At 37.1% G+C, this 15,492-nt stretch overlaps 1 protein-coding gene across 8 annotated transcripts in view; it reads left to right on the plus strand.

The window, feature by feature from the left end:
- ESRRG (estrogen related receptor gamma) overlaps positions 1-15,492 on the plus strand; it is a 366,229-nt gene that overhangs the window by 206,718 nt on the left and 144,019 nt on the right. The window contains exon 1 of one of the 8 annotated variants that reach the window (XM_029965190.1): positions 39-60. The exons of 6 other annotated variants lie outside the window; for them this stretch is intronic. The gene's annotated coding sequence lies outside the window, so the exon portion shown is untranslated. Of the gene's footprint in view, positions 1-38; positions 61-3,280; positions 3,342-15,492 lie in introns of those variants that run through there. One more of the 8 variants, XM_018085065.3, reaches the window with a different exon arrangement.

Raw genomic sequence — 15,492 nt, forward strand, 5'->3', positions numbered from 1 at the left:
CCAGCATCGCCCCGGACGCAGCGACGGAGAGGCTGCTCGGGAGGTGACAGTGTACTATAGGTAGATGCCCACTAGCTGTCCTTACTGCCTGCACAGTGCAGGGCTGTTGATAATTAAACCAGGCACGAAAAGTGAATCGCGGTGATTGCACGTTAGTGAAATAATACGGGAAGTAGCAAACAGCCTGGCTCGCAGGAGTACAATTTGGGAAGGGGACGCAGGGAAAACCCACTGTAATGTTCCGGGGTAAATAAAAGAAAATAAACAGAGGAGGGTACCCTTTCAGATATGGTTTATAGATCAGTGCACTGTGTATAGTGTAAGATAGCTTCATAAATGTAAGAATGCTGTTTCTACAGCTTTTCCCATAGTGACACGTTTTTTATAAAATATAGAAAGAGATGATAAGTTGGGTGTTAGTTGGGCTTTTTTGTGATTTTTTTTTTTTTTGGATGCTTTGTCCCCTCCAGCCCCCCCAAAGGAGCTTTCTTGAATTTACCTTCTTACAGCTAATTTGAATGATTAGTTTAGATAAGCCTCTTAGAGTAGATGCATTTAAATGAAATCGGGGCACATGTCTTTTTGGCTCTGGTGCAAGATTCGAACTAATTTTTTTCTTCCTCTTTGGCTCAATTCAAAGTCATCTTAAAACACTCCCAATATATTGTGTGAGTGCAGGGCTTGAGGCGTGTGGGATTGAATGGACACAGGGAAAGAACTAACATCCAGAAACATATCTGCTTCTCTGTCTCAATTAATAAACTCCAGAGTTTTACACATTAATAATATCCATAGTAATCGTGATTTGACCATATATTGTAACATGCATATGCACATGTGAGCATAAGGACATATGAAATAGGTATTGTAGTTTCTGCAGTTCTTGCGTTATGGATGAGGGTGGAGAGGATTCAAGCTAAAAATTGTCCGAACATTTTGAGAGTGCAGAGACATCTGTCTGACCATCACTAGGTATGCTTTGATTTTAAGGCAAAGCATGTTAAAGAATGCAATAACTTAAAGCCAGCTGCAGTCTTGAATTTTTGCTCTTTCAGCAATAACAATAGCACTAATAATTACTAATAGTTAATGACCTAACAGATGCAATAAATATATCTGCTCATTTTGACATATGTGTCAGTTTAATAATTTTAAATGAATCAGTGCGTTCATAACAGGAAATCTCCCTCAACCTCTGATTAAAATGTAACGTTGACTAAAGGATTATAGAGCGGACTTAATTTTACTGACTGTTTTAACAGTTGTCACAGCTGTTGGAAGAAGGAAAGGCAATTGAAACACTCCAAAAAAGGGGGGGGAGGAAAGAACGGGAGTAGTTTAGTAAATTTGAACGTGGTTTCTGAATGCCAAACATAAAAAAATGAGCAGATTTGTAGCTCCAGAAAGCTGCTGTGCATTATGTATGTTTACCTTTTGTGGCTCACTGTGTTTCATTCATTTGAACATTTAGCAGTTTCCCTACTTTCTCCATTTAAAAATGTGCAACTGCGTTTAAATGTGGAACAAATTCAGCTGTTCATGTGCATAGAGTTTCGTCTTAGAATGCAACCGATAGAATACACAGCTGACAAGAAACAAAGGTTATGTAGAAAGGCTGTAACATTTAAAAAGTGGGCATAGGTGTCACATCGTGTGAATACTTCAGTGCAGTGATGGTTGGTGTACATATTTTATGTTTTTCTAACCGTTCTCACTTTGCGGTGTGGGAATGGTGTGTGGAGTTACCCTGCGAGTCTGTCTGGGTTATGTTTGTGTACGGATGAATATGAGTGTGTGTGTGTAGATTCACATGCGTGTATGTTTGTGTGCGTGCAGGGTGATTATATGCTAAACTTAAAAGAGTTTGTATCAGTTTCACTCTTTAAAATATTTTGACGTAGCTTCTGATTGTTGAAGAATTTTTTAGAAGTGTCTTTCATATGGAAAGGGAGGAAAGGGGTGGACTGAAGAATACTTCTCTTTGTGAAGTGGGAAGCAGACGCGATTCCACTCCATGGTTTCTCCAGGCTTTGAAGGTCTTTAACTTCATGCATTTGTCTTATTAGATAGCTATTTACAGTTGTTACTAAGAAATAAAGCCCAAGCTAATATTCCAGTCATAATCTCTAGGCCTCTGTATGTGTTCCCGGTGTGTAAGGTGGCACAAGGCTCTGGACGGTGCAGCCAGCCCCCAAGCATGGGTGAGCATCCAGACCCTGCCTGGGCTCTCCCAGGGCTCTCCCCTTGGGCAGCAGGCAGGCCCTGGTCCCTTCTTCCTTCCCTGTTTTCGGTCATAGAGCTTTGCTCTCTTAGTTCTGATAGACTGCTGGCAAGTTTTTAAATCCTGCAGAAAGTATAAAGGGTTTGTGCTGAAATGCCCGTCTGGCAGCTTTTCCTTTACTGGGGCTTGCCCCTTTTTTAGTGGTAGGTGCTCATTTTAATGTGTTTATGGTCGTGCTCTTTTATTTACTGAGCCTGGTGCGTTTCAGCGGTAATTAACCCGTGTTATTAGCAAAGCCCTTGTGGATATCCGTTAATTCTTTGGAATGGCTGATCATTTTTTCCGTACTTTTCCCCCTGTTTTTTCCTAAAGCGCGCTGTCCTTTTCTAATAGTCCTTAAGCTTTAACATTTCCCACAAATTTCTTTTTAGACTGAGTCAGGTAGAAGGGCATCATCCCCATAGTTCCATAATAAAGAATAACTATTGTCTTAACGAACTGTTTTCAAAGATGCTAATGGGAAGCAAAACAACTGGCAGAATCTGTAGGGAACAATTTATTTAATTATTATTTTTCAAAACACATGCTTAATGATAAGAAAAGAGATAAGAATTTCCTTAGCTTTTTTTTTTGTGTGTGTGTGTAAGTGCATTAGCTGTTGTGAATATTTTGAAGTTCATATTTTAATCAGATTTCAACTTAGTTAATAGCACTTTGGGCATTTAAAAAATATTGAGCCAGCAGAAAAATACTTGTGCTTGCACTGCTGAGAAAAGATAAGGGCCACCTCATTAGCCAACCCTACTTTTGCAATTAATTTCAAATACATGGTGCTATTCATCAAATAGAGAAGGTAACTTGTCTATGATAATATTTAACAATACTTGAAGCCTACTTTGCTTAGAGTAGCTAAAAAGTATATGTCTATTCTCACAGATATGTCAGTCCAAATGTTATGCTGCTATTTCTGTATGTTACAGAGCAAAGTTAAGATAGAAAAATTATGGTATAAAAATATAAATTATTCATGAATAAGTGATGTGATTATTCATTTTGCAGAATAGTTTTTAAAGGACTGACCCTTGACCTACAGGGAGGTTGCTTGCACCTCTGTGAAAGTGTAAGTAGGAATGAAAAAATGCTTATTTGAACCTTTCAAGGAAGTATATCAAATAATTATTTTTTTGCTTAGAATAAATGAAAAGCATAGGATAAGTAGGAAAAACAATATGGAAGAAATTCTTGCTCCTATTGAAGCCCAGAGTAGCCTCTGTCTGTAAGATAAGCTTTGCTATGAATTCTTTTTCACAGGAAATTCATGGAGGGAAGAAACAATAAAATGTTGATCCGTTACAAGTGCATATGAGCCTCACGCTATCGAGCTCTCTAGAGGAAATCTGTGATTATGCCGGGCCAGTTTGTTCAGTTTTTATCTCTTTTACATCCACTGGCCTTGTATTAAATTGTCATTGTCCTAAAGCACATGAGAGAGAAATGAATTGCATTTCTCAACATGCACTGACAGTGAAATATTTAGCCTCTCTGTCTCCAATCATACTTATATGTATGTTTCATGGTGCAGGGATGACACCAACAGTCGCTGCAGCTTGACATTCCACTTATTACGTGTTCTTTTACATTTCGTGTATCGTCTTTTAGGCTTGAGTTAGGCAGTCATACGTGCACAGTCATATCTGTAGCAGCACGTATGTATGTGCTTTTGTTTTATATGTTTGCATTTTATGTGAAATCCTCTGCCTATGCACAGCAAGTTTTGTGTTCAAATTCGTTTCTATCTATGCCTGTGTGTGTGTTACAGGTATATAGTGTATTCCTTATGCAGTTTTGGCAGTGCACGTCTATTGTTGTGTGTACACACACAGACATGTATACAGTAAGTATATATATGCAGAGCTGTATAACTTCCCTCTATGCAGTTGCTTGTCAAAATCCAGCTGCTTTTATGTGGTTTTGTGTGTTTTTTTTTTTTTTATCCATGAGAAGGGAGCTGGTCAGCAATGTAAAGTGTTTGCACCTGATTTTATACCAGATTCTCCATCTACTCTAGCAATTTTTGTATTGTACTCACAGTTTTGCTTTTAAAAGATGCTGTATTTTTTTTTAAAAGATTTTCTTATTCTAAGTAAATGAATATAATAATATTTATTCATATTCCTGTAAGTTTTGGCTGTCAAGTGGAGAAATATTTTTTAAGCTACATGTGTTCTTGGCTGTATTTACACCTAAAGAATATAATTATTTTAGGGGGGGGATGACTCCTACATATGGTTGTTAATATACATCATGATGTCCTCAGGCAAAAATATAAAGTACACATTCAATTGTAATGGTCCCTAGTCCTCTCCAAAAGTCCTGTAGTTGTGGGGATTTTGGTTTTTTGATTTTGTTATGGTTTTTTTGTCAAGAAGTAAAAATACTGTGAAACATTAAAGAAAAATATGAAACTGAATTGTATACTGCTATTTAGATAGCATTCCGTAATTATATTTTAAATGACTTGGTATTGCCTTTTCAGTAGCACTTTGGAGTGTAACTTTTCTAGAAATGGTAGATCGCTGCCTTTTGACATGTACGTCTTCTGAAACAATTTATGTATTTGATATGTTGCAGAAGCTCTTAATCTCTTGGGTTTGTTTACATAACACTTGTAATGTTTTTTCAACTAATTCTTATTTTCTTCAAACAAAGAGGGACTTTTCTCTTTGCTATTCCTTAATATAGCAGGTTTACATTAAAGGGAATCTTGTCTAATTTCCAATTATTTTCCTGTTTTAAGTAGCGTAGCTTTTTAATCAGAGCATCGTTTCCCACTTCTTTTAAAATTGATATAAAATTAATTTTTTCACTTCAGCTTCCTATACTTGCTAGCAGAAACATCTATTAAGAGCCTGATGAAAATTAGAGCAATATTGGTACTTTCACATGGTGTAAGACAAGCATTAGCTGTTTTTCTTTACCGCTGAATGTCTGATTTTTACCGTGGGTCACCATCCTGAATTTGTATGAAATCTTGATGAAATTTGTGGATTTAGATAAAAATTATTTATGAGGCAAAACAAAACAAAAAAATCGTACTTTTTGTGACACTAACACAGAACTTTAAATATGAAATTGGAGAAGGATCGCCATGTACTGTGGTAAGTTATTATATCAGGGTGTATGAAATAGAAGTTCCTTGTTCTCGGTCTAATTGAGCCATTTATAGTATCCTTGTACAGAAATGTGCACATTTATTTATATGATAACCTGCTGAAATATAATTAGCTACCCCTATGCATGTGAGAATAGTCCAAATATATCCTTTTATCATACATTAAAAATTATATTCCCTTTCCCTGAGTAAAACTCTATGCATCTTTGAGTACTGTCTTTATAGGGAGGGTGTAAGATTCTCTTAAAGAGTTTTGCTCTGAAACCAAACTTTAAGATAAAGTGATTTGAGGTTTTTTAGGTTATTACTCTGTAGCTTAGAGTGGATGTCTCTTTACTCCTCTGTGTGTTTTCATGTTGCTGTAAGTGGAAAAAAAACCTGCACATCTTCTTTTCATCATTTTGATTGGAACTACATACCATATGTAATGTGTTTTGGCAGCACTTACCTAGCCAAAGAAAACAAATTAATATTAGCCATGCTGAGGAGTGTCAGAAGTATCACAGATGTGTCGATTTAGCTTTGCTCCATCACACACTCTTTCCTTAAACAACTGGTCAAGCTGTCGCAAAATGAAGTGTGGGCTACAGTGAGATTCTAATAGGTGTGATCAGAGATTGATGGCTTTGGCAAGTTAGAATGAGAAGATGATGTGGAGTTGCTGTTTCTTGTTTTGAACGTCCTCAGAAATAAAACCCCAAATAAACAAACAAAAAACAAGGAAATAAAAATTTTTTAAAAAGTAAAAATAATTAAAAAATTATAAGCTAGTTGTGTGTGTGCGCTCCCCCCTCCAAGCCAGCTAGACATGAAACGATTTAAAGTCCTGTAGATGTAGAGATGAAAAAGTCATGTCTAAAATGTAGTGCTAGCTTGTTCCTAAGCATTTCCAAAATTCCTTCCCATAAGGTGCCAGGACGGGTGAGGAGGAGGTGACTTGCTTTATTCAGACCATTCTTGTACATGTTATTGCTGCTCTTTCACCTCTCTCCCCCTATTTCTGGGTTTGTTTCTAGAGCTGTTTTTGAAAGAAACACTTTTTTCCATCTCATATGAATATTTTTAAAGAAATACAAGACACGAAAATCTAATAAAAACAATACTTAACAAAATGGTGAAATCGTACTCCTTTATGTGCTCTTAGCACGCTGCTACTGGCAGTTTGTATAGTTCTCCATATATTGGAAATGTAACAAGGGATCAAGCAATTTTCTGTGTATTCTTTATTTACTTTTAAATTTTTTTCTGTCATCAAATTGGCTGCAGGATTTGGTCCTATCTTTGTGGAGGATGAATGCCAATCTCCTTTTATGTTTAAGTTGATATTTTTTGCTTAGGGGGACTGTGATATACTCAATTGACAAGTATTAACGCTAAGATAGTTTTCAGAGGAATTAATTTCAGAAAATCTATGAGGTTTCTTCTGCACAATTATTTTTCACTTTTAAGGAAAAAAAAAAAAACAAAAAAGGATCTAGTTAAGAAAAAAAAGGCTAAAACTCATGGGCCGTCTAAAACAGATTCAGAGCGTGTTTCCAAAAGCAAGTGCACAAGCACTGCTAGTAAAATTATCTCTGGAGAATGGTAAATTTCTTACAGCAAAAAGTGGATATTTCCCCCCCCACACACACTGTGGTAGTTTAATGCTCCGTGAATGCAAGATTTCCTCTACTGAATTATATGCACTTTTCCGTCAGCGGAAGAATTCCCTAGCAATGTTCTCATAGCAGCCGTTAAGTGGTGGGACAGATGAGATGTTTTGAAGTGGCATGAAATGCCATGTCTTCAACCAACTGTTCCCCTGAGCGTTAAAGGGGTGAGAATCGGATTTCCAGTAGCTCAGTAACATCCAGGGACACCCCATTGCTCTTCTCCCAGGAACTGCTTGGGCCCAGTTGGTGCTGGGTGATATTTACAGAGCAGAGCAGCCACTGTCAGTGGCACTGACATTCGTATGAATGACACCTGTCCCATCAATCACCAGGCCGTGGCGTCACAGATGGAGAAACAACAATTGGCTGAATTACCCAGTGCTGCACACTTGGCTTAATTCAGCTCATTGTTCTCCTACAAATCTAGAGGATGGCTAGTTCTGTGCCGGGAGCCCAGGCAGAAGCACAGGATGGGCTCAGGTGGTGGCACGTGCCTGGCCTTTGCTGCTCCATCAGAAGTACTCAGGGATAGGCTGTCAGTGGGAGGGGGTGGTGGGAAGGAGCCTCCACTCAAGGGCTGGAGCTTCAGCTACTAAAGAAGGCTGTAATTAATCAAAGAGCTGAAACTCAGGATTTCTCCCCGCGTTCCAGAACTTTTCATTTAGCTAGCTGAAAGTGCCCAGTGCACAGCCAGGTTAATGTTTAACTCTTGCAGTGCTGCGCTTATTCTGAGAATATACTGTCATCCTGAGAAGAATGAGGGGAGATGCTGTGCCTATTTCCTATGTCTGTGCAGTAAGCAAAGTCTTCAAAGCCGTGGCCCTTCTGAAGTAGTTGATCTTGTATTATTCCTCAGTAGTTAGCACTGAAAATTCTGTATCTGAGACACTGAATGAAAAGGACAGTTGCCGAGAGGCTTGTTTGGGGTAGAGTGTTTTTTTGGTTTGTTTTTGTGGGGATCTTTTAGTGCCAAACGAAAGTTGGATCGTGAAAATCAGTCTCCTTACGGACAAAAACAGTAAAGGCATTTAAATGCTTTCAGATGCTGCAACCATTTTCCTTTCTTTCTTTCACTTTCTCACCCCTTGCAAATCAGAGACAGTTCCTAGAGGACAGGAGAATAAAATAAACAAAAAAAGAAATTATTTTTCTACTCTTAAGGCCTGTGTCAGGTCTGTTTCAAATGCATTTGAATCCTACTGCTTCCATGCTCTTTTTCAAGTAGCACCAGATAAATACCTATGAAATACTGAGATGAAAGTGATCATTCTTACTTCACAAAATGTTTCTCTTTTTCTTTTTCCTCTCCGTGTCCCTTTTGTGTTAGGTCCTATGGAGTGACTGTATTTTTGTTCTAAGCTAATTCACTGCTGCTGTTTTGGTTACAACTAATGTCAAGCAGAAAACCTGTAACATGCCAGAAACAGACTACAGTGTGTTGAAGACACAGCTTATGTTTGATTGCGTGTAAATACAGTTAGTTAGTTGGGTTTATCTGATAGCCTGGCAGAAAGAGAGAGGAGCAGTACAAACTGTTTTCAGTAACTGTGCTGTTCATACACCTGATAAGATTGAGAGTGCTTTCGAACTACTGATATGCTTTGAATAAGAAAAGAATAATCACATCCATTGGCACTGGCTTATCAGGAATGAAGTAAAATGCCAGCACTTTTACATTAGCAAAAGTAAATGTTTTAGACACTTTGGGCCGTTTTTCCATTTAAATTAAATAGCTGGGTGCTTTTGAGTGTGCTGTAATGAATGGAAGGATTTATTACCTTGACAAAATTACAGGTGAATGTGTTTAGAGAGGAGTCCTCAGCAACAATAACAGCTCTTTTGATAAGTGGCTACATCTATTCATGCTTTTGGTAGAGATTCAGTAATTCTATCCTTTCTTTCTCTGTGAAGTGCAGTGGCTAACTTACAACGTGCAGTTTTTCATAGTGTAACATACTTGTGCGTTTTGTAATATGCTGGCAACACGTTTGATATTCGGCATGTAACACGGCTGTTCATAAAATAATCCTTGATCATTTACTAGTGTGTCCTCTGCCTTCAGTTGCTGTGTATTTTCATGTTCGAAAAAGAATATATCTCAGTCTTTGCTGGGAAGGGAAGGTATGATTCACCATTAACTTACCCCAGCAGGCATGAAAAATGCTCAGATGCACTATTATCTGATTTTTATTTTTGTACCTTTTCAAAATTTATTTCTAGGTTCTTTCACATGCTTACAATTAATTTTGAGATATTCAAATTTGATGAATGATAGTGCAAGAACATATTTGATTGATTTTTGGATTATTATTGATTACTGTCAATGAGATCACTGTGACACACTGAAATCAATGATATGTGATTAAACCAAGGCACCACTGTTCTATACATTAGGTAGCAGTCGGGAATTTAGGAACTAAATGTTCACAAGCTATAAATTGAGAAAATGTTTAGATTTAAATAGCCCTTTGTTTGGCATTTATTCACCAAAATACATTTCTTGGGAAAGTTAGTTTTCCAAAGTGCAGGCTTTCAGTAAAAGAAAGGTCATTGATTTAAGGTTTATTAAATTTTAGCTAAAAACAACAGGCTCCATTTGGGTGTAAAATAATTTAAGTACTTACTGCAGGCAACCTTCATGCTTTAGAGCTGTTGCTCAAAGGTTTCATTCTTCTATGAAGATGTCAACTGTAAATATAAAAATGCATCACTGAAAATGTAATGGTTTAAAGATTCTAACTGAAATAAAAATTCCTGCCTGGGGAAAGCACTATAATCAAAATAAAGTGGTCTTAACTTTTTTTTCCTGTGGAGGCTGCACTTGAAAAGAGTGCTTCAAGGCAGCAGGTAGCAAGGTTGGTAGGGAATGCCAATTTTTATTTATTTATTTATCTGCTCTCCCCCACAGATGATGATAGTCTAGCTTTGGAATCAGCAATACACTTCAGCCACTAATACGAGGCAATATGTAAGCTGCTGCCGCTTCCGAAATGCAGTATCCTGGCATTTAAGTCAACTTTATAATCTGGCAAAAACCCACTTGGCAATATTAAAATCTAGCTTCTGAAGCACTTTTATTTCTGAAAGCTTTTTATGTCTTTTTATATCTTTTTAGCATATATTAAATTTCTTAGGAGCAGGCCAGGATGTACACTTGATGGATGACTGGGGTGGGGAGTCTCCCCCACCCCCTGCTTTTTTTTTTCCTTCCCTCTAATTTTAAAAAGAGGTGTGATACTTGCACATTAGGTAATGCTGGAACACAAATACTGCAGATGCAGCTGTTTGACAAAATTAATGGGGGGGGGTGTTGTACCATTGTTAGGTAAGTTAGCAGAGATTTGCCAAGCTAAGAAGGACAGCCTGCTGCCAAGCCCTTGCATCTGTCTTAAGAAATCTTTTGCTTCCACTGGTAGTGGACTGATTCAAAACTAAATGGAAAGAATGCCATTCATTTTAGCAGGTTTTGGATCAGTCTCTTTAATTGATTTAAAAAAAATGAATGATTTGGTAGTATTTTAAAATAAATCAATGAAGAAATGGAGCCTATGTCCAAGGACTCACTGCCAGGATGTGACATTTGCACTAGTATAGAGTTGCCTAAGGGAGTGTGACCAGGAAATAGTAAGATTACCCCATAATATTTTCTCTGTGAGCTTAAAAGCAGTGTTGGCATTATGCCCATATCTTCAGCCTTGTGTTGCCTAAAGAGGAGGTAGAAATCCTTCTGATGGAGATGGTAAGACAAAGTGAGACTGAACCCTTTTTTTCTTGGTTTTACGTCTGAATTTCAAGAGAGGTCGAAATGCTGAATTTAGGTGAAGATTAATTGGTCTTGGTTTGTTCCTGGTGATGAATTTTGGATGTAAAGCTGTAACATGGAATACATATGTCTGCTTGATGCATATTACCTTCCTACATATATGCAGAAACACCTTGGTGTTCCTATGCAGAATTCAGAAGTCACAAAGGATGGTCACTCAGCGTGTCTTTGCCGATGAGATGCAAAATAAATTTTAATAGATGGAGAATTGCCTTGACTGGCCTCCAACCAACATTTTATTTATGAAAGGTTCATATACTGTTTAAGAGATATAGGAACTTGGCTCTTGGACAGAAAACATTTTTCTCTTTGTAGAAAGAAGTAGGCCAAGATGGCTTAACAGGATAAAGGAGACAGAGTTCACTCTCCAAATATTCTGATGCTAGGTTATGTTTATTCTAGTCATATGAGGAGTACCTTAAAGTAGGTGTGAAAGTACTTTGCCCTGCCCTCCATTTTAGAGACTTTTCCAGTGCAAACTTTGTTATATAGGTAGCAGTGCCTACATCTGAGTCTCTGAGTTGGTAAATATGCATGTGATTTCTGTCCCTGATCTCAATGCGCATTTTGCATCAATGTGTTCACCAAACAAAAGGTTTCTATTTTCATTGGATTTCCTTTCCTTGAGTCTCTTATTCTCCCTGACTGTGAGCACTGTGTAATTTCAGACCTATTCCTTTAATCACAGATCACATTTTTGTCTCTGATAAAGTATTCAATCTTCTATACAAATGAAACCATAGGTGTGTTTTACTGCTGGGATCAATGGAAGGAAGATCTGACTTAATGGCCTTTTTTTTTTTTAGTGTTTAAGTGTGTAGAATAGTGTTGTGATTAAAAAACAAAAGCTGATTTCTACAACAGTAGCCTTTTGAATTTCATGTGGAAATATGCTGAAGGAAGTTTTTTTTTTTTATATCTGCAAAAGCCTGTTTCTCTAACTGTTCACAACAGGATGCATTATCAACGTTTAGGACTTTTGTTAGAGCAAAGCCTATTATTTTATTAGGCACAAAGGAAAAGGTGAGTTGCACGGCATATATTTATAAAGGTTGTATCCATGATATTTATCTCTAATATTTGCTATCTGGAGAAGACGTAGAAAAGCTAAGCATGAGGACTAAATAAAAACAAATGCACTTAAAACCCAATTTTAAATTTTTAATAGTCGGGAGTAGCGGAGTAAGGAAAATGAAGCAGGAATGTCAGGTCTTCCCTTTTACAGTCTTTGTGCAGCAGTTGGGGTTTTGTTTCCACTTTAGTGATTAGTTTTTTGTTGGAGCTGGTGAGGATTGTCTCGGAGCAGCACAAACCACAACCCATCAGCAGGCTGCTAGTCAGCAGCAGGTGTGAACAACATAAAACAGGATTAACGCTGAACCAGAGTGTGCACTAAAAACAGAACCCCTGCCTTGGTTTTACAAGGGCAGTAAGATAGAAGCACTCTTGTCATGTTTACTAAACAGTGTTTAGTGGACTATGTAAATGGCTCTGCTCAGCTGCAAAGAAATAAGTGCAAGAATTACTACATATTTGAGATTTTTAAAGACACTTTTACCTCTTTTAAGAGTACTGAGTACTCTTCTGTTAATGTTAAATCAAAGGCAGAGAGGCAAATGTCAAGGTGTTCAAAGTTAGCGCTTCAAAACTGAAGCAGAGGGAAGGGAAGATGGAATGTCAGCATTCGGCATATTAACTTTTTTGGTCATTGACATAGTGGAGGAGGTAGATTTTATTGTCTTTTTGAAATTATACCTTTACAACTTAGGGTTTAATGTCTGCTTATTTCTTCTCTACACATTTTCTTTAAAAAGGCAGCTTTTCCATTCCTTTGTATTTGTGTTTGGGAGATTTTAGAATGGTGTATTTATTATATCCATTACATTTAACATCAAAATCTGCCTTCATTTATGCTCTGTATTAAAATTAAGGGGATACATTTGCAGTGAAAGCAGAATTTACTTGTTGTTATACATTAGGATTGTTTATAAGCTATTCATATTTCCCTGCTTCTATAGGTATATTACATGACCAGAGAAATTTTCATGTTAGGTAAAGATGTATTTAAGGTCAGAGAATTTTTTATAAATGCTGTGTGTAATTCTACTAACATGTGAGTTGGTTTTGTTGCCCCCCCCCCCTTTTTTTTTTTCTCTTTTCCATTATTCCTGGACCAGACTTTGAAAAGAGGTTAGTATCTATCAGGCTGCATTTACACTATATATGTAGTTTGATTTAAAAAAGAAGCATAACAAACAAAAGAAAAGCAAGGTGGGAAAAAAGGCAAACCCAAAAAACCCTCAGCAGAAAAACCTCGAACAAAATAAAAAAAACAAACACCCAGTTCCAAAACCCTCAGAAACCAAAACACCAACTCACGAAAAACACAAATCATTTCTCCTGAAGTGGTTATAATTTTTAGGAGTCCTACAACCTTAGGAAAAATCATGACATCTGTTTGCAGAACTCTTAAGAAAAATTTGATCCTTTTGAAAATCAACCTCATGCTATTTAGTTTAGTCCATGTTCAGTATAATCATGTCTTCTTTCCTATGATGTTCTCATGAGATTGGGATTGACAGTTACTTTTCTCATAGAACAGAATGAACTTTTTTTTTTATCATTCAGTCTCCTCTCATAAGACTAACTCCTTGCAAGTTACCAGGTTATAGATATGTATTTACCCATGCTTGCTTTTTTTTTTTTTTGTCTTCTGAAATGCCTTTATGAACAATAGCTGCTTTTGTAAAGTCCACACTATGTCTTCACAGACACCTCTGCAACTCAACTCCTTTTGCTGTGAGAACATCCCTGTACACCTCCTTAGAGAGGTACAGGTCTGATTTTTGGGGGGATACCTTGGGCAGCACATGATGAGAGCTTTGCTTACACAAGTTGTCCACAAGGCAATGCCAAGTGTTACCCAAGCAGGAAGATTACATTCAAAGCTTAAATTTGAAGTTAAAGAGAATTGAATAGGTTTGTTTAAGAGCAAAAAGTAGTCAGGAATTAGTATATTTTCTAAAATACCTGGAGTACTCACATTACCTTATTAATTAGTGGATTTAAATCCATTAGACGCAATTGCTTTAATACCTAAACTGTGAAAATGTGCCCAAACCAGAAAGAACATAGTACTGGTCTTGTGACCTTGCAAATATGATTTCATTCTTTCTTACTCAATTTTTCCCTCCACATACAGTTAAGTACACAGTTTCTGTGCTAAGAATATACATGGCAGTTTCAACAGTGAGTTTTGCTGATGAAAACAGAAGGCAATTAATTAATTTTTCAGTGTATTAACTTTATCAGTAGTGAGACAAGCTTACCAATTTAATACACTTTTTGAATCCAAGTTTGATTCTGTGATTGCTGCTCCAATAATGTGCATGTTCCTGTTGTGACAACCTGGCAATGGCTGAGAGGTTTATTTTTAAAGAGGGTGTTCCTGCATGTTCAGAGTTCTGTTCATCTATCGTTGTTGAGAAAACAGCTTATATCATCATAGCAAAATCATGACTTGTGTGATAATGTTTATAAAGTGCACTGCTTTTACTGGCTCTTTGTGATGTTGTAAACTGGTTACTATAACATGCAGTGCTTTTCTGTAGATGGTAGTGCATAGTTCACCATTTCTGTTGCATAGTTTTGTCAGTTTGCATGTATGATCTCTGTATCCTTTGACCTCTTTCATTTTTCTTTTTTTTTTCCTTCTCTCTCTCTCTCTCTTTTTTTTTCCTGCTTCCTTTTCTGAGAGGTGGTAATATAAAACCTTGAAGTTCAGGATTTTCAGTTAGGACATGTAAGCATACAGAAGTTGTGCTGCTTATCCAAAGTTTATCCTAAGTGCTTAACCTCTTTGGCCTCAGAATCAGCCTGGGCATCCCATGAAAGCAGTCTGTCCCTTGAGGTTTTCTGTAATTCCTGGCTTCTGCCAGGTCAGGAATAAACAAGAATAGACTTTTTGATAATGCTGCTATGTTTTCTCCCTGGGCCAGATGAAACTAGATGCTGTATTATTATGTTTATTATTATTTGAGTCCCTAATGAGTGTATTTAAATCTCTGAAGAGATAAGTTCCTGTTTGTTTCATGCTTTAGTTGCCAGTTTGGACCAGTTCTCCTTTACCCATGCAGGTTTATTTACAGTCAGTTTCTCTTACAAGTTATACCAGTATGCTCAGGGGGAGCAGAATATTACACAGGACATGTCTCAACTTAGACTTTTTCTTTCGTACAATCATGTAATTGCTTATTCTAATTAAAAAAACCCAACCCCCCAAAAAAATATTTTTACTCAGTAGTTGAATGTAATTGCCAATCAATTCCATATAATGTACCCTGTTAGTATTTATATTATGGTCATATGGAGGCCCCTGTCATGCTACTGTCTTTGCTGTACAGTGTGTAAATACACAGGTAGTTCCTATTCAAGGGCTCTGCTGACTACAAATACAAGCAATTCATGAAAGCTGCAAGTACAACCATACTCTGTATGTGTGCATATATAGTTGCATAAAATTTGTGTGTGTGATTTTTGTATTTTTAATTTCAAGTACACCAAGGAAGGCTAACAAGGAAGTGTGGGTTGTTTTATTGCAGATCAGCAGAAATCTCTGTGGTGT

This window comes from Manacus vitellinus, unplaced genomic scaffold (genome assembly GCF_001715985.3).
Source record: "Manacus vitellinus isolate BGI_N305 unplaced genomic scaffold, ASM171598v3 scaffold_8_pilon, whole genome shotgun sequence".
NCBI lineage: Eukaryota > Metazoa > Chordata > Aves > Passeriformes > Pipridae > Manacus > Manacus vitellinus.